Source organism: Triturus cristatus, chromosome 8, assembly GCF_964204655.1.
Source record: "Triturus cristatus chromosome 8, aTriCri1.1, whole genome shotgun sequence".
NCBI lineage: Eukaryota > Metazoa > Chordata > Amphibia > Caudata > Salamandridae > Triturus > Triturus cristatus.
In genome coordinates, this window is record NC_140591.1 from 970,937,610 (window position 1) to 970,956,844 (window position 19,235).

Genomic DNA, 19,235 nt, shown 5'->3' on the forward strand with positions numbered 1-19,235 from the left:
CTCCTCTCCGCTGGCGGAGTTCACAGAATTTAGCAAACTCCGCGCTCCTCTCAGAAATGCGAAGTTCAGCAAAAAACGTTGCCAACCGCTGGTGGAGTGGAGTTTACCCACGTGCCATTTCTCACCCCTGCTAAATGATACCTGAGGAATTCTAAGATGGCTGCTAAGGTACCCTTTCCCTTGTTACACTTGAGCGGTTAAACCCTCAGCCAAGAATAGAACTTGCAGCGCGCGCTGGTTCTAAACGGTGCACTTTCCTGAGGAAAATTCCCCCGTGAGCAGCCCTTACCACAGTTTCCGTCAATAAAGTAATCAGATCAGGGTAATGGCTTTGGTAATATTAGGCATTGTTTAAATTCTGGGTCTTGGGGTACGACCAAGGATGTTTGAAAAGACAGGTAGCCTCTCAGCTATGAGTTTACCCTTCAGGAGGAGGAGAGTAGTGTTTCAGTTGCAAGTCTGTCTCTTGAATAAAAAGTACTTCCAGCACAGCTGAGGGCAAGACCTCCTCCATAGCGAGGGCAGTGCTCGCCTGTCACCATCAGCATTGGCAAACACCACAGCTCCTGGAGGGTGCATGGAACCTAAGAGAGAGGCAAAGGATAGTACAGGTTCCCTCTCTAAACAGCAGAGACATGGGGGTGTCTTGAAGGAACAGAGACGGTCTGCTAAGTTGGGCTGCCAGGACCGTTTGCCCACAGCCTTGTCCGGCGGCCCCAGGTAAGTCCGTCGGGACCATTGCAACTTAGACTCTTGTTCCTGAGTCCCGGCCATGGAGAGAGGCCACAATAAAAGTAAGTGCCCCCCCAGGATTGGTGGTGGTGGAGGGGTAGTGGGAGCCCTGTAAGTACCAAGGGTGGACAACCTGGCCCTGTAATGGTGGTGCAGTGGTGGACATAAATTCAGAGCGGGGACCCCCTTACATACCAGTGGCAACAGTGTCTTATGAGGAACCCCAGCAGGATCATGGAGGAGCTTCCCTGAACCCCCTGCCACAGCAGCACACTGATGTTACAGACACGGTGCCTGACCCCAACATGGCACACTAGCCGAGACATGAGGGGCCTACTCCCTACAGATAATACACAAAGTCCTAGGTCACAAGACACTTACCAGAGCCGTGCCTGCAGAGAAGTCAGAGCGGAAGATGGAGGAGGACAGCTCCTGCTGGCGGAGGCTGCAGCCTGCATTGCCTTGCACACTATCATTGGTAAGTGTGTTGCTGGAGCTTACAGAAGTACCATGACATCCAGCTACACAGGATGAAGGGTTTATTACGTTTGAGACCGTATTCTGCCTGCTCAAGGAACTCCTGTATCACAGCAGAGTTTTTTGTTCACTTCACGGAGATTCGCAGAGAGCGACTCTGCGAACTCCACCCAGCCCTAGGATCTGGATCTAGCACACATAGTGATCACTCACTCCCCATGCCGGACATCTGGGCAAGTACACCACTGGCCATACTGTATCCATGTGAGGTGAACACCCACCTGTAGTAACCACTGACCATTCATTTATTACTCTAAAGGCAGCAACCAAAATTCCTCACCATATATGGTACACCAGAAACTTTTTATTACCTATTGTATTTTAGATCTAAGATGGACACCAACCAATTGTAAATTGAGACAGTTCTCAGACCTCGTGCTTGTAACTGTTCTCCTGGCTGAACTGTTAATTAAAAAAACTGTTCCTGTTTTTCCAAACTTCTCTTATCTTCTGTTTTTCGAAGAAAATCTAACTCAAGCAACAAGTGTGCACTAAAATTAAGAGGCCTACCCCTGGTCAATATGCAATCCTGCAGAGTTCCCTTTGAGTCAGGCTACCTGTGCGCAGTTACTGGGCTGCGCGTGACAGGAGTCTCCCACACGTAGCCCTCACACTTGTGCACACACGTTTGCACATGTGTGCACGTGTAGCCAGCCAAGTTTCCCTTACCATTGCTGCGTCGCAGCAACCTTATCTTAAAAGGCAGACACTGGTGGTAAACATGCGCAGTCCATTTACTGTGAGTGTACCGTGGGTGAGTCGGCAGTTTGAGGCTCAACCACAGTAAAAAGGTCAAAGACCAAGTTATGATCAAAAAGCAAAAATCTGTGTTGATTTGATGGGCTGAACCCATCGCCTTACACGCTGCTGCCTGCTGATTCTTATGGGGAAGAGTTAGCCGCTATACATGGGTATTCTTCACTTAGTCAGCAATAACAAAAGACAAGGAGTTCAAGCAGACACCCTCCTTGTCAGTGGTCTGCTTCCCCAGGTACCTTATGCTAGCCGTCGGCCACCCTACCTGAAGCCATGAGGCCACCACTCTCTACAGAGAACCCAGACTGCACTAGGTTCTAGGTTGGATGCATCTAGGATACCAACGGCCTGCGTGGATGGAGCAGAACTAGGCCAACTCCTGCCCTTGGTCAAGCAACACTGTGTCCACCACACTTTCTGCGGCAAGGGTCCCGTGCCTCAGCATGAATGCTTTCACACTAAACAGATCTAAACCCTAACTCCTAGGTCACTGTCTGGTCTCCCTCTGGAGATTACTCAACTCAGTCTTTGCATCCTAGGGAGGCAGAAGCCCTTGATTGGCACCCACAGTGCTTATGCTGGCTTCTTTAGCTGCCACCACCCTTTTGGGATAACTGCCTTCCTTAAAGAAATAATAGGGCACTTACAACATTTGTCACCCCCCTTTGCGTGGAAGCTCTCCTTAGCCTGTGGCCTGGGTCCCCACTGGGATACTCGAATACAGCCCGTGTCTCACCACCACACCGGCAGTGTCTGGGGGGCTGAGATTGCCTCGTCAGGCAACCCTTCAGCACACTATGCCTACGTAGCTGCAGACGGAAACCACCTTAGGAGCTTAGAACCCTATGTTTGTTCGCCAGTGAGAGAGTAGGGCTTATGCACCCTACCTTAGAAACTTTCAACCCTTTTCTTCTGTGAGCCTTAATCTCTACCTTCCACAGGATTACTTTGGAGAGCCCATGGGCCAGCTTCACTGACTGTCTTTACGCAGCTCCTCTGCCTACCAACAGTTCAGCCGGAGACCACCTAGGCACCCTAAAGTTCCCTCTGCTCCAAGCTACCTGTGCGCAGGTACCAGGTTGTGCACAACAGGAGTCTCCCACGTGCAGCCTTACAGGTGTGCACACACATGTGTACGTGTTTGTGTGTAACCACTCAAGTCCCCCTTACCGTTGCTGCATCGCAGTGGCCTCATCTTAAAAGGCAGACACTGGCGGTAAACACTCTGAGTTTATAGTGGGTGAGTCACCGGTTTTAAGGCTCACCCACAGTAAAACAATCAAAGACCAGGTGATCAAAAAGTGAAAAATCCAGTTGGAATTGATGGGCAGACCTGATCACCTTACTAGATGTAGCAATAATTCTGCCGAACAGCAAACATTTTAGATACTTTCAGATTTTTTAGACTCCCATGCGTAAGGATGTACATATTTTCAAGGGCGATGATTTCAGCACAGCTTTTGAACCATCTCTGCTACTTAAGGATTTAGTTAGGGATAAGGATGCCTTGTGGGGCGTCCCAATATTAGCTGTTGCACCTAGAAAGCATATTTCCTAGACTGCTCTACAATTAGTAGACATTAGTCATAGAGTGTTCATCAACTGTGATATCAATATACAAAAGAATAATCCCAATACTCCTTTTTAGGCAGATCCTGGATAACAACCAGCTTTGATTGAAGATCCAAGTAAACGTTTATGAGGAGATACAAGATTTTGTTACAAGATATCCAAGAAAGAAAAGCAATAGAGATTTGTAGGCTAACTAATGGTTCCATTATGGATGCAGAGCAGCTAAAAAAGAGCTAATTAATGTTATCAAACAGGGAGATAAATCTGGCATATGGAAGGCCATGCTGATTATAAAATGAAACCTAAAGAGGCCAAAATTGAATGGGAAATGAGGCACTGTAAGGACCTGCTGGATGCAGCCAGACTAAAAAATCCCAAACTATTCTGGCATATGGCAGCACATGGAGGGCGAGGTAACAGCATGAAGCCAGAGACTCATATTCCTCCGCATGACTGGGAAACCAATTTTTTTGGAACTTTATAAAAACCCCTCGACGGGACTGTCAATGGTGGCGGGACCCTAACAACAGTGAAGATATGCCCTAACCGCAATGCAGTAGATTTTAGTAGGTCCAAATCTCATTATACGTCTTGGATAAAGTACCAGCAAATGTATTTTCTTCAGTGCCTGTAGAGTGGGCCTCTTAAAAGAATGCCCTCTCTAATGCTGTAGTTCCTGGAGCCCCAGTTCCCCCATCATGAAAAGGGGCAGAAATAATTCCCAAGTATAAAAAGGCTGCTGCAGTACTCCTGCCAACTACCGCACAATCACCTTTATCAACAACATCCAAAACATCTTTTGTAAACAAAACCTAGACAATCTTTAAACGCTGCCTTTGAAATGGACCCAAGAAAGATGTTCTGTAAAATCCTAAAGGAAATGGGGGTTTTGTTGGATATAATTGCATGTTTATATTCAAGCAAGTTTGCTCTAGTGCTTTGGGAACTGCATTGTAAAGTGGGCAAGCCAATCACCATCCACTAAGGGGTGTGACAGGGCTGTATCTTGGTCCCTACTCAGCTACTCTTTTTCTTTTGTTCATAAATTGTTGTGTTAGTTATCTAACTGATTACAAGAATGACTCACCAAGTATAGCTGGTTTAAAAACACCCGCCTTACTGTTTGCGGACGACACATTGTTGTCTTCAAAAACAGCAAAAGGGCTGCAGATTATATTAGTGAGATTTGCTACTTCTTGCACCTCACATGGCCTGCAGCTGAATTAATCAGAAACTAAATTTATAGCAATAAACCCTCATAAGACCTTTAGAGGTATAATTCAACTGGGTGGAGTAAACGTTGAGAGAGCACCAGAATGTTATTATCCAGGGCTTAGACTCTCTAAATCCCAGTCCTGGTATTAGCAGACTATCATGCCGACAGTACACCCCGTTGGGTAGATTACCAAGCACTTTCCTAATGATGAAATTTTAACCAAGTTTCGAAGACTTTATGGATCACATACTCCAGCGAAAATGAGAACCTTGTACATTATACTGAGGCTGGGCATTTTACTATTTGCAAACGTTACCAACAAATGGAGGTCTGAACTGACTACATTCAGGGAATGCCCCGCTTGTAATGTCACTGTGGAAGGAGCATTTATTATTTTTTGTCCTGCTTATCAAAGACAAAGATAAAAATGGATCGCTCCATTTAATTACCTGCTGGGAAGAAAATCCTACCAAGAAGCTTGGAGGGTTTGTTATTATGATGCTAGTCTGTGGATGGTTTTATTATTTCTATTTTATTTTGTGTGTTTTTTGTGACTAAATATTTTAATCAGTTTGATAAAGGAGGAAATCGATGTATTATTATCTTGAACTGTATGCCTTAATTATAGATTCACTTTGCACTTAAGAGGTTGGCAGATATCTTTAGACACATTTCAATTCTATTTTATCCTGTGAATTTCAAATAATATAGCCTTATAGCCCGCCGTAGCGGGCTATACCGGCTATTAAAGGTCAGCTCCAGCATTAAAGGCCCGAGCCGAAGGCGAGGGCCTTTAACAAGGGAGCGGTACTTTAATAGCCGGTATAGCCCAGCTACCAAGGGGTATAAGGCTATTAGAACATTCTGCCACTAGAGGGCAGAATGTTCTTACAAATTAAACAAAGGCCTTCCGGAGTTCGAGGGGTTATAAATATCCTCGAGCTGCTAGAGGCCTTTGTTCACAGCAATAGCTGTGAACAAAAGAAACTTTGGAATGTTGCTCTGGTGGTCTTTACCGGCCCGTAGAAGTATGGAGCACTCCATTGTCTTCAATGGAGTTCTCCACATTCCAATGTTCTAATGTTTCTTAAAGGAAATGGTGCTGCTTCTGAAAAATTTCAGTGAGAGCTGGCATTGGTCTGCCTGACCATTCACTACTCCCCAAGGCGCAGCCATCATGATTCCGAAAGGGAAAGAGTCTAAAGGGGACACCTTCCCATTTGTGAATCAGTTATCACCCTGCCTTGGGATTCTGTACGTGCAACTGGAATTACGATCACAAACCCTGGATACATAATTTACCAACTTGTAATTTGTAATAGAAGCCCAAAAGATATTCCTTTCAAACTAGGACTCTGTACTCATTTCTCAACTCATTTAGTGATTCTTAAAAACAAATGTAATCACTAAATGGGTTCAGTACAATAAACAAAAGTCGCCAACCCTCTGATTTAGCAAATCAGAGAGTTTGTGACCAGTAAAAACCTTTGTACATCTGGCTGTTAGTAATGATTTTTCCAGGCCAATATCCATAGGTGGTCTTCTGCTGGTAACAGAAAATGTAAGACTGAAAGCAGTAGCTCTAGATTTGTTCCTTTTAGCACTATAATTTCAAAGCCTTCCTTAGACATGGTAGCAGGTACATTGAGAGTAACAGTAAAGGTAATGGCATGCTTATCGGACCAACAAACAGGCTAGTAGGAGAGTTCAGAGATAATGTAGCTGGAGAAAATGAGAAACAGAGATCAACCAAGTGACTAACGTGATGAGTGGGAGAAGTATTATATAAGCAACAGGTAAAACTGATACAAGGGAGAAAAATTACTAGACGCTTTTGTGAGATTGGATTCTGCCGAACAGGCATTCCTGTATAAAGAATTCAAGGCACTCACCCACTATGGTGCTATGCTTCATCCTCAGGTCTGCTCTTCGCTGAATTTGTAGACTGTGGGTGGGCTGCTATGTAAGAGATCTTTATATGAGATCTGTTCTTGAAGAAATGAAGTAGTACCCCTATTCCTGCAATAATTATAGTCATAACTGTTGAAATCACCTAGCAGTAAACTGCAATGTTTTTATGGTATGATACAAAAAACATTAATGGATAATAGGTGTGGTTGTAATCCAAACTGGAATGGCATGGTGAGCAAAAAAAAACGATGGATTTAGGCCCAGATCTCTGTACAGGGAGGACCTGGCCTGGCAGTTCGGGCTGGACTGTTCCCATTGGGCACAGGGTCAAGGCTGATTTGCATATGGCTGGGTCCAAACTGGAATGGCATGGTGAGCAAAAAAACAATGGACTTAGGCCCAGATCTCTGTACTGGGGTGAATGTATGACATTGTTCTGCATTCTGTCCATCAATAGTTCTTTTTGCATTTGTGGTTGTAATCAATTTTATCCTAGAACCAGGACCATCCATGCTCAATGCATTTCGGAATGTTTTTATCAATTGTGTTTGGGAGTCTGTGAAACAGGGGTTCCCCGTAATTCCAGTTTCCACCATTAATGCTTGACCACCGGTTTTGAGTTGGAAACCTTGGAAGATAATTTAGAGAATAATCTAGAAAGAGCTGTCCTCAGTTCCTGTCCATATATAATATCCATCTTCAGTATGGCATCGAATTTGACCTGAGTGTTTTTAATGTGGTACCAGTAATTTGATATGTGGGATTAGAATTAATGAAGCAACACGTAGGTTTGGTGAGAGGTGTGTGAAATTCAAGTAATATGCTTTTGAGTATTTATGTTACATTTTACAAAAATTACACATATTTTTTCAAAATACAAACCTAGAATTTAGAACTATATTTATATATTTTAGAGTGAAATCAGTCCTCTATTTTGAGGATTCATTTCATTCTATAAAGCTAGTGCAAAAAAAAACACAAGTGATGCGAAGAACAACTGCTGGTGTTCTGATTGTTTGTGTCGCTCTCGTGCTCCCCTGGTAACACGTTTGCTGCCTACTTATGCAATGTAGCATAATGGCATAATTTAGCAATTTTGTTAAAAAGCTTAACATGAATTAATTATATTATTTGAGAGCCTGGGTCTGAGGTGTCCAAATGTACCGTATTTTGCCGATATTTTGTAGATTTGAAAGAAGACTAAAGAAGGCTTTAGACTCTGAGTAATAGTCGCCCTGAAGGTACAGAAAACCTGCAGTAACCCTTGTGTTCCTGCACCAATCCTGTTCTAAGGACATTCAAGGAAAAAATTGCATGCTTCCAAGAATGAAACAGGGTATGGTGAAGAAGGAGCACATGTGATGCCTCAAGAAGAAAAGTTGCATGTGTACACCAAATTCTCCATGGTTTGCAGCCCACACGTTTGTCAGAACCTGAACTTAATTTAATTCATACATCTACCATCTTGCTTTCCCTTTACACATTTTCTGTACCAACTGCTCTCCTTTTGTTACTCTTTTATGTGGTGTACACATTGATTACAGCCTCCTAAGCCACTCACAGCCTGATTATGAGTTTGGCGGTGTGGCACCATATCCTCCCCACTGCAGAGCCGCCGAACCCGTGTTAAGGCCGCCCGCCAGATTACTTGTGATTCTCGTGAATGGAAGATTTTTTTTATGTTTCCACAGCGGTGTCCTGAAAATGGGCACCGCAATGGGAACGCCAAAGCAGTTCCTGCAAGGCATGACTGAAAAATCCATGGCAAGTAGGAACTGGAGTGCATGCACACAGAGAGGCATATGTTGTGCTCCCCTGCATGCACCCCATGGTGCAGAGGCACAAGGGGGTCCCCTTAGGGCTCCTTCTGTTTCCTCTCTGCCACAGTTTTTATGGAGAAGGAAACTTACAATATGCTTGGCCGCGGCAGTCCCACCAAGCATATTGCAGCTTCCTAACCGCCTCAACACTGCCAGGGAATGACGATTCCCTGGTGGCAGCGGCGGGGCAGTGGCGGTCCGACTGCACTAAAAAAAATAGGGCGGTCAGAAGACCGCCATCGCTGCGCCCCCATGACTCTGGCAGTACGTGGACCGACAGACTCATAATTAGGCGCCCAGAGTGCTGAAGTTTTCATTCTGGTTTTAACGTCCTTCTCATCAAACATGAATACTATATGCTGTACTCTGCATCTGCTTCTCTTGCTGTTCTGTAGCTGTCTGACTTTTAATGTATTTTCATATCTCATTCTACTACATGTGCAACTTAACAGGCTGTGTGTATTATTCTGTTCCATCTTTTATTTGGTGAACATCTAATCCTGCTTCACCAGCACCCCTCATTCTACTTTGGTTCCATATCTTATCCTGTTGCACCTACACTGTTTGCTTCTCTACCCCAGGTCTTATTCTGCTCTACTGCTCACCAAGTTCCCACGTCTCCTTCTTTACTCATTTTATCACTTATTGTCCTACACCCGTATCTCTTATTCTATTGCACTTATTTTTCCACTTCATCTACATCTCTTTTCTGCTGAAGTTACATCTCCTATTTGAATACACCTTCATCTATCATTCTGCACCCTTCCCCGTTCTTCTGCACATCTCAATCTTTGGCTGCTCTTAATCTGCTGCACTTTCCTCTCCTTTTTGCCACACTTGTTATGCTGCTCCTGTGTTTCCCTGACTGTTGCGCCTCTCACCATTCTGCTACTCTTGCACCTCTTGTCATTGTTCAACAACTCCCATTCCTCTGCACTTCCCATCCATGTGCTTAGCTATTCAGTTACATATCATCTAATCATTGACTCATTCTTATGTTCACTCTCTACCCCATTCACACAACCACACACCAAACTTGTCAACCAATGAAGATGCACTTTCAATAAAATGCCAAACCTATTGGCTTTGCTAGTGCTAATTGTAGTTGAGGTGATATGCCAGCTGCCTGCACACTGGAGGTGTGCATTTTACAGTTCAAAGGGACATCGCTAACCGTTTGTGGTGCATTGTTGCTTTTGGGGCAAGGCTTATTTGAATATGGTTGCACTCGGAGTGCAATAACACAATCAAGCATAAAACAATGGAATAAAAACACTCAGAATAATTTCAAGTGATGTCAATTGATTCAATATATTACAGAAACAATGAGACCTCTACTACTGAGAAGACCTACCCAATTGAAAAAAACCTAATTGGGGATCTTCTCTAAAAAAGCAAAGGACTGACTCATCAAAGTGACATGCTTTATCATCAGGCCCACATCACAAAAGCTACCCAAAGATTACGGATGGTGGGCTACCCCTATGCCTCTTTTCAGGGGAGAAAGTTGTACCCTCCCATTGCATGGCTCAAATCACCGTGGTTGGGCACTGTGCAATGCAGTACCGCAGTAATGTCAACATGTTTCCGCCTCTGAATTACTGACCCTCAATGGTCTGGGGAATTGCTCGGGCCAAGGTCCCCCTCTACCTGTAACTATCTCTTACTTAGGATAGCCAAATCCTATTTGCCTTGTTGCATGTTTGAGGGAAGAGGTAAACAAATGCATGCTACATCTTGCCTGAACTATGTTTTTTAAAAAACAAGGGGGATCCCATTACTTTAGAGATCCTGGGGTGGTACAGCGTTTAAAGGGAACATTGGTTTACTAGCTTATAAATCTTTTTTACAAAGAGTGGAATTCTCTTGCTATTGCATTATTTATTACATCATGTATAAACATTATATTTATCATCAAAATGAGAGATGTGGTGCTCATGCTATAAGTGACATGGAAGGTGGAGTGCAAGGTGCTAGACTAAACAAAACAACGTGCATCACTATTACAAATACACGACTCCATCTGTACAATTTTTCATTATTATTGGAATCTATATATGGTTAATGTCGACTGCGTTTCGACCTCTATACCTGTGTGGTCATCATCAGGACAGGAGCAAAAGCACCCAGTATCTGGTGAACAAGAACTAATCAAGTGCGTTGGTCCATCAATGAATGGTAAATGCAGTCAGGGCAGACAATTCAGTCCTATGGGGAACTGTTAATTACACCTGGTAAGTAACAGACTGAATCTGGATTCACGTGGCCAGTCTTCCTGGGGATACGGCCTGTAGCAGCCGCTAGCAAGTCCACACCAAATAAATGAATTCAAGAGACCCTCGAGGTTGTGATCCTAATTAATGGGACTACGTTGGAGAGTTGCATTGGGGAAAGGGGAGACCAGGAGCATGCAAGAATCCAGACATCCACAGGAGGACAAGAGTGAAGCAACTCTTACTGGACGGAGACACTGGAAAGTGACTTTACAATCTCGGCATGTCGCTCGAATTGGGGATGTGATGAAAGCCAATATTTCTTCTGCAATGAAGTAAATCCTGTTGACAGGAGCCGGCGTGAGTCCACAGCTATTACTTTACTTTAGGTCTTCTATAACTAGGGTCAAAATGTGAAAATGGCTGCAAACCTTAGGCGTAAACCTGCACCTATGGTGATTTCTGGGTACTTGGTGAATTGTTTCTTCCGTAATTATGACCTTTTGATGTCTGACATTCTGTTTGTACAACCTGGGGTTTAGGGCTACGGACAAAAGCTCTGACCCCTTAATAATGCTGCATAACTTGCTACTGTCCAGCACCATGCGCAAGTAGGTCCATGTGTGCCTGATACTGAGGTGAGTTATACAATTGACCCGTGACAGAGTAAATCAAATGCCCTGCCCCTGTATTGCTGTATCCAGCTGATGCAGTTATTTTAGCCCGTACGGCAAATTCGCTTTGGCGGCTACTAGGTCACGTCACTTTTTATATGAAACAGCTCAATTTGACTACTACCTTATCAAAATCCTTTTAGAATGTGATGTGGGCCAAGCACCAATAAAAGCTGTAGCTACAGCAAAGGTGGAGCTCATGTTGAGAGTGTTTACACTTTTGCATATTTGGGGTTACCTTTTGATGAAGCATTGATTTGGGGGCATACATATACTGTAAGACGGCATCAGTTTTCAATGGCCATTGATGCCGGTTTTAGGTTTTTGGGAAACTAGAACACAAACCACTAAAGGAAATGCTCAATATATGTAAGTGTGAATGTATATCAGTAGCATCATACACAGCAGGTGTATGAGGTTAAACAGAAACATAAGGGCTACAGGAAGTGGAAAATGGCTTCCTGCAGAGACTTTTAGCAGTACCACAGAGTTGCTCTACCCATGTATGACACAATGGTTTGGGGGTCCCATATATTGGGGCATACTAAAAATGTGCCCATTGTTTCTGTGGGTTTCATTTTGGGGATATCCAGAGACTAGGCTAACGAGATTCACTGTTCATGAGTGCCTAGTCTTAGAGAGAGCACTTTCTCTTCCATGACTTGCTAACTCTGATGTACTTAACCCTGATACTAAAGAAGATATCAAACTGAGGTTCTTTAACTATCAGGAGAATGTGAGATCTTTGCAGGAACTACCTAAACGCACACTAAAAATCGCTACATCCTAGAGACCTCCATGCATTAGAGCCCTACTGTCTTTTGTAACGAATATGCAACATAGGTTTTACTTAACGTCATTCAGAATCAAACCCCTCCCAGATAGGCGAGTGCCCTCGAGCTCCCCGGCCGATAATGCACCCCACTTTTCTTTGCAGTAACAGATGAAACAAGCCTTGATGGTGCAAACGGTCGCAGCTTAACTTTATTCACATATTAACTTAAGAAAACCCAATCCAAGTTAAAAAATGCATCACAACAGCCTTGCTCCAAATTGCCCGTAGGTCAAGTCCAGTAGTACTTAGTCCATAACAGCACCTTGTGACAGCGCACTGCGCAATGCTCCTTCCCAGCCAGGGTCTAGCACCTTTACTGCGGCTTCCAGGCTACACCTTGCTGTCTAGTGGTGTGGGTGGCCCTCATGCCTGACCCGGGCTGCAAGTGCCGTGGCCGCCCTCTGCTGACCCCTAGCCTGCTCACCCGTGCCCCTCCGTAAGGCATCCCAAGAGCACGTGTTTGAGCTGCTCCATCATTGGCTATTGCGCTCCTTTTACTGTCCCTTTGTGCTGTCCCTGTCTTGCCTGAGCCCCGATAATCCACAGCTGCGATGCCTGCATTCTCGGTGCGGGTTGGTGGGTGAACAGCGAAGGCACATGACTTTGGGGACCCCATGCCCTTTTATCCTTATGGCACGCCTGGGTGGGCCCTGTCCATTGGTGGCTTCAAACCAAGCTGACCAATTGGTGCCTTGCATTTTCCCAGGCTCAGCTGCTGCCTGCTCTCGTATCCGCCCCTCGGTAGGGGTTTGTCGCAGGCCCTCAATGGTCCGGCTGCGCCTTCACGGCCCGCGTGCTATACTGTGCACTTCTTAGCTTCATTCCCCTTATGTGGTAATTGGTCCACGGACCTCTCTTCTTGCTGTCCTTGTGACAGCCAATCTGCACAGAGCACATTGTACTTTTGTGCTTTTTTGTAAGATTTAACGCTATCTATTACTAATTCTGTACTCTCTAGATGTGAATCGGTACAGATCGGCTATGTACTCATTACAACAGCTTAGCTTCGAGGCAACATGTGTGGCAGTAGTAAACTTTATTCAGAATGCCATAAAAATCAGGAAAGATGCAGCAGCTGAGATGCAGTTTTGGTTTGATGCATACTCCATTTGATATGATGTAAGTATTAATTGTTCTTCCAAATTGTTTTTAGCTAATGCATTCATTTTAGGCATTTTAATGCGGTAATGTTTTATATTGTGGATATGTACTATTGTTTTCTTTCTTGGTCAGATGAGCCGAATAAAGATTTTATTGAATTGAATTGTGAGTCTATAATTTTTTGATACACTACCCCGAAAGCGCCTAATTACACAATTGCTATTTGTCCTTGAAGCCCTCCTGGCCTCAGACCAAATGAATTTGTCTGACTTTGTCAGTATTTAGCACGCACACACATACAGGCACGCAAACACACGCATTCGCGCGCGCCCACACACACGTGTTGGAAGCCTTTGCAAGCTCAATATTTCAAAGGAGACAAGTTAACAATGGGTACCACAGGGGGAAGTGCTGGGTGCGGAGGGGGCTGCCTGGGAGACTGTGAGTGCACTGGGGGGCCTGCCCTGGTCGGTTTATTGTTTCAATGTGCGCTTTTAAATAGTTGTTTCACAGGCTTGGCCCAGATACTATCAGAATTATTGAAAAGGAAAAGCATTAAGTTACTTTTAACAGATGCTACACAGCTGGTGACCATCCCTGGAGGTTTTCTTTGCTCACAACATGGTCGTCAGACCATTGTAAACATTGGGAAAAGCATTTTGCTTTCAGGGCTGTTCTCACCACATAAAACATATTACACGTAGCACATTATTGTTAGATTAACGAATGCCACAAATTTTCCTCAACATAAAATATACTACGTGTGCTCCTTACGTTTGTACTAGTACACCACAGCGATAGTAGCTTACCACGTTTACCAATTACCTATCAGCCTTCTTTGTACCGGGTTCAGAACTAATACGTTTGATAATTGTGCTGTAATATTTTCAAAAACTTATTTAGATGTTCAGTCTTTAAATTGTGACCCGCTGGCAAACACTGAAGTTGGATGAAATTTGCGTAATTTGCCTTTGCATAATTACATCAAATTTTGGAAAATTGCTCATAATTACACAAAGTGCAAATCTGGCATTTAACTCTCAGTTTTAGCATGACATACACCCTAGTGTCCACTTTGGAAATGGAAACATATTACGCACTAAAAAAAAGTGCACTAACACAGGTGCCGTGAACAACAGCTGCACGTGTTCTATTCATTTGCATTGTTCCCATGCTTTTCACCAGAACGACTTGAAATAACGCAACATACCAAGCATAATGGCATAATTTGGGGATTTTGCGTAACAAGCGTAACGTGAAATGCTGGGAATTAAGCAAGATTACATCAACATGACGAAAATGTTCCCAGGGCTAGCAAATATTAGGGACAAATCTCCAAAGAAAGATTGTCAATAGTTCACCAAAATTGAGTTTACTCTCATTTTAAATGCTCTGCAATGATCACAAATGCAAAACAGGTTTGTCATTCACTGTTAATTGGGAATCATTATGTGAAAATCTCTATTGACAAAGTCATTTGTACTGCTGTGTTCAACTTGTTCCTTCAAATGACTTAGGGAGCTATTATGAGTCTGGAGGTCTGAGGACCGCTAGACTCATGGTCGTGCGGCGGTGGCAGATCCAGCCACCGCCACACCGGTGGTCCGACCGCCCCATTAGGATTTGGCTGGTCAGACCGCCCTCAGACTGCCGGCTCCACCAGGGAACCACCGTTCACTGGTGGAGTGGTGGTCAGAGGCCACAATATGCTTGGCTGGACCTTCGTGGATCCTTCAAGCATATTATGAGTTTCCTCTCCTCCAAGGTTTCCATGACGGTTCTTCCTCCATGTAAACCTTGGAGCAGAGGGAATAAAGGGGTCCCACAGGGCTCCCCTGTGCCTCAACCACTTTTGAATGCACATAGAGGGGCATAACATGTGCTCCCCTGTGTGCATGCACATAGGTTCCTGCACAGCATGGACTTTTGTGTCCATGCCGTGTAGGAACCTTGTAGTGTGGTCCGATTGCGGTGCCTTTTTCAAAGGCATCGCCGCCTTTAAAAGAGGCAGCGCCACGGGACCAACACACTGTACCCCTGCCAGACTACTGAAAAGTTGTAATCTGGTGGGCGGATGGGCGATGCCAACCCTTGACGGAGCGGTGGCGCGGCGGTGCAAACTGCCACGCCACCGCTCTGTCAAAAATTCGTAATCAGGCCCTTAGTGTATGAGTGCGAGCAATTCACAAATAGGGAACTTGGGGCCAGATATACATAGGTTTTGCTTTGCGATTACCAACTAGCAATTTTTGCAATCCGCTATTTGGTAATCGCCAACACCCATGTACCAATGTGCAGTTGACACATTTTGTGTTAACCAGTGGGTCACAAATATACATACTTCATTAATATTCATGAAGTAGTTCTTGGTTTGCAACCCATTGGGAATTGCTAAAAACACAGGGATGGGGGCCTGCTGAATTCAGCAGACCACCATGTCTGTGGTTACTTTTTAATAAAGCAATGTATTTGTTGAAATGCAGCCTATTTTCCTTAAAGGAAAACGGGATGAATTTCAAAAATAAAAAGGAAAGTTTTCTTTTCATGATTAGGTAGTGGTCCATGGAACCACTGCCTGCTCTTATTTTTTTTTCACCCACATTCACAAAGGGGAAAGGGTCCCTTCGGGACCCCTTCCCATTCGCAACGGGTTACCAGCAACTCGGAGTTGTCGGTAAATTGTAAATGTATTGCGAGCACATGTCAGTCGCAAAACTTTCAAACATACCACTGTGAGTTGGTATTAGAAAGAGACACTCTAAACACGTTCCTTCCTAATACCAAATCACAAACCCTATTTACGATTCGGTAATAGGTTACCAAATCACAAATAGTGCTTGGTACATGGAAAAAAAGCCTTTTTTCGTTCGCAAATAGCCCGATTCTGCCAATCTGGATGTTTTCAACTGAAAATTTGCTTTGTAAATCTGGCCCTTGAACTCGAATTTACACATGTGTAATATTAACCGAGCGTGGCTTAATATTTCACATGTGCAAACTCCTACAAGGCAGGATGCCCTGGAATGCTTGGAAAAACCTACAAAAATACTGAGTTGTGAGTATTCATAAATCTGTCAACATTTGTTAGATCTGGCATCCTTGGCGTGGTTCGCCCTGTCTTTTTGCTTTTGCCTTCTGTATTTTTGCTGTTTGCTGGATCTCGTTTTTGCTGGTCTAGGTGTTTTGGGCACTTTGCCACTGCTGATCAGTGCCAAAGGTCAAGTGCTGCCTCTGTAAATTGTGAATATGGATTGGTGTTTCCATGATTGGCTTATTTGATTTACCTTTAAGTCCCTAGTAAAGTGCACTGTGTGTGCCCAGGCCCTTTAAATCAAATGCTGCTAGTGGGTCTGCAGCACTGATTGTCCCACCCACACAAGCAGCCTTTTGAAAGGGTTCTCAGACACTATACTGCAGTGTCTGCGTGCAGTTTTTACTGCTATGTCGACCTGGCCAGTGCACCCACTTGCCAGACCCTAACTTTCCCCTTTCTTACATGTGAGCCACCTCTAAGGTCGGCCCAAGGTACCCCTGTGGGCAGGGTGCAGTGTATGTGAAAGGTAGGACATGTACTGATGTGTGTAAAATGTCCTGATAGTGAACTACAGTGAATTTATTTTTTCACTATTGAAAGGCTATCTATCCCATAGGATGGAATGGGAGTTTATATATAACATCTTATAAATATGATTTCTCATTGGGAGCAGATAGGAAGGTAAAGTTTAGTATGCATAAACTATGAATATAAAGATGCATCTTTTAGTAAAGATGATTTTGTAAATGTAAATGTGGTTGTATTTGTAAAGCGCACTGCTACCCAATTAGGGTCTCCTGGCACTGTAACTCATACCGCTGTGGAACCCTTCCTGGCTTTTCCCTGTGAAATGTCCACTCCTGGGCAGCCCCAAGGTGAAGCCAGGCATTCCAGCGCTGTTGGGGCCGTTGTGGAGATTAAGCAAGCTATTGCCCAGAGTTGCAGAGTGGGACCCATGATTAGAATAGGCACCGAGGCGAGAATTAACAGGTCCGAGGAATTGAGCCCAAGACCCGCCGAGGCGGGAATTGAACCCTGGTCCCGGGCCAGACCTCTGCATCAGGGTCTGCCGCTCTAACCATTGAGCCACACTTCTCCACATTTTTACATTCTGTGTTTTAAAATACCACTTTTAAAAAGTGGGTATTTTCTTGCTTAGTCATCCTGTGTGCTTCTGCTGGTTTGTGGATTGACTGTCTGGCTTTAGAGTGACAGGGGCTGGGGATGTGCATTCACTGTAGACAGCCACTGGGGGGGTTGAGGTGTGTCCTGCCTTCCCTGGCTGTATCAGGGCTGGGATGAATAGACCTAGGCTGCATACAGAGTAGGGAGAGGAGATTTTCTTGCACCTCAATAGGCCTGGTCTGCCTTACACAATGCTGTCTCCACCTCCTGCCCAGAAGCTGGACCAGAGAGGACAGACCTGGTTTTGACTAAGCACAGAGCCTCTCTACCACAAGAGAACAAAGAGAAATGCTGCATAAATATTGGGGCCCAGACCCCAGAACTTCAGATCACTTCTGGAATTCAAGAGGAACATTTGCCAAGGAGAAGAGCTGGCGAAGCTGAAGGAGTAGTACTGCCCCTTGCTGTGTGCTGTCTGGGGTTGGCCTGAAGTGGCTGTTTCTGCCAAGTAAAGGACAAGGACGTGGCCGTGTGCTGTGTCACCTGTTTGAGGAAGATCTCCAAGTGTCTCTGAAGTCTCAGGGACACAAAGACTTCACACCCAGTCCCCCTGAACTTTACTGCTGGGAGTTCTGACCTACCAGTGTTCTGGGCATCTGGAGGTTGTTTCTGGGAACTGCAGAAGATTAAAGATCTGTAAAAATCGATGCATTGCTTGGTTCTGATGCATAGAAGCCATGCAAGACGAGTTTCAGAGGCATCGCTGCCACCAAAGAACCGACGCAGCGCCTGCCCATGGCTGAAGTGTCTGCCATGCAACGAGTCCATGCACCGATCTCCGACATCAGAGGTCAGCGCACCAACTCTGATGCAGGCCCTGTTGTGTATGAACTGACGCATCGAGGGGACGTGGCTGAAATCATCACAGCACCTGTTTGCCACCGCCTTTACCATCAGTGCATCCCAGAACTTCAAACATCGCATCATCCCTAATTGTCACGCGTCGCATTGAGGCACCAGGTCTGTCACATCGCTGGGCAGGCAATAAGAAATGCATCACCTCCCCATGCAGTAAGAAACCGACGCATCACCTCCTCTCCGGTAAGGAACCAATGCATCACCTTCCCTGCGCAGCAGTACGGAACCGATGCATCCCCTCCCCTGGAGCAAGGAACCAACGTATCACCTGCCCTGTGTGTAAGGAACTGATGGATCTCCTTCCCTGCGACCCTTTTTGCTTGTGGTTTTGACGCATCCAAGGTACTTTGTGTTTAAATTGTCCCAGCCATCATTTTCAATGGACAGAGCTGTTTTTACATTCTAAGAATCACATTCTGATTATTGTATGTTGGATTTTTGTCGTTTTGGTGTTGTTTGGTTTAGATAAGGATTACCTATTTTTCTAAACTGGTGTGGTGCCCATTTGTATTGTTTTTACTGTATTACTCAATGTGTGTACAAATGATTTACACACTGTCTCTGAGATAAGCCTGTCTTCTTGTGCCAAGCTACCAAGGGGGTGAGTAGGGGTTATTTTAGAAGTATATCCCCCTTACCCTGACTAGAAAGATGGGGTTCCTACTTGGACAAAGGTGCAAACCATTACCGGCTAGAGACCCCCATTTCTAACAACAGCCTATTCCACCTCTAAAGTTGAGATTTGTTCTGGTCAAAGGATCCTTTTCCTTGGTTTAAATGTGAATAGAACA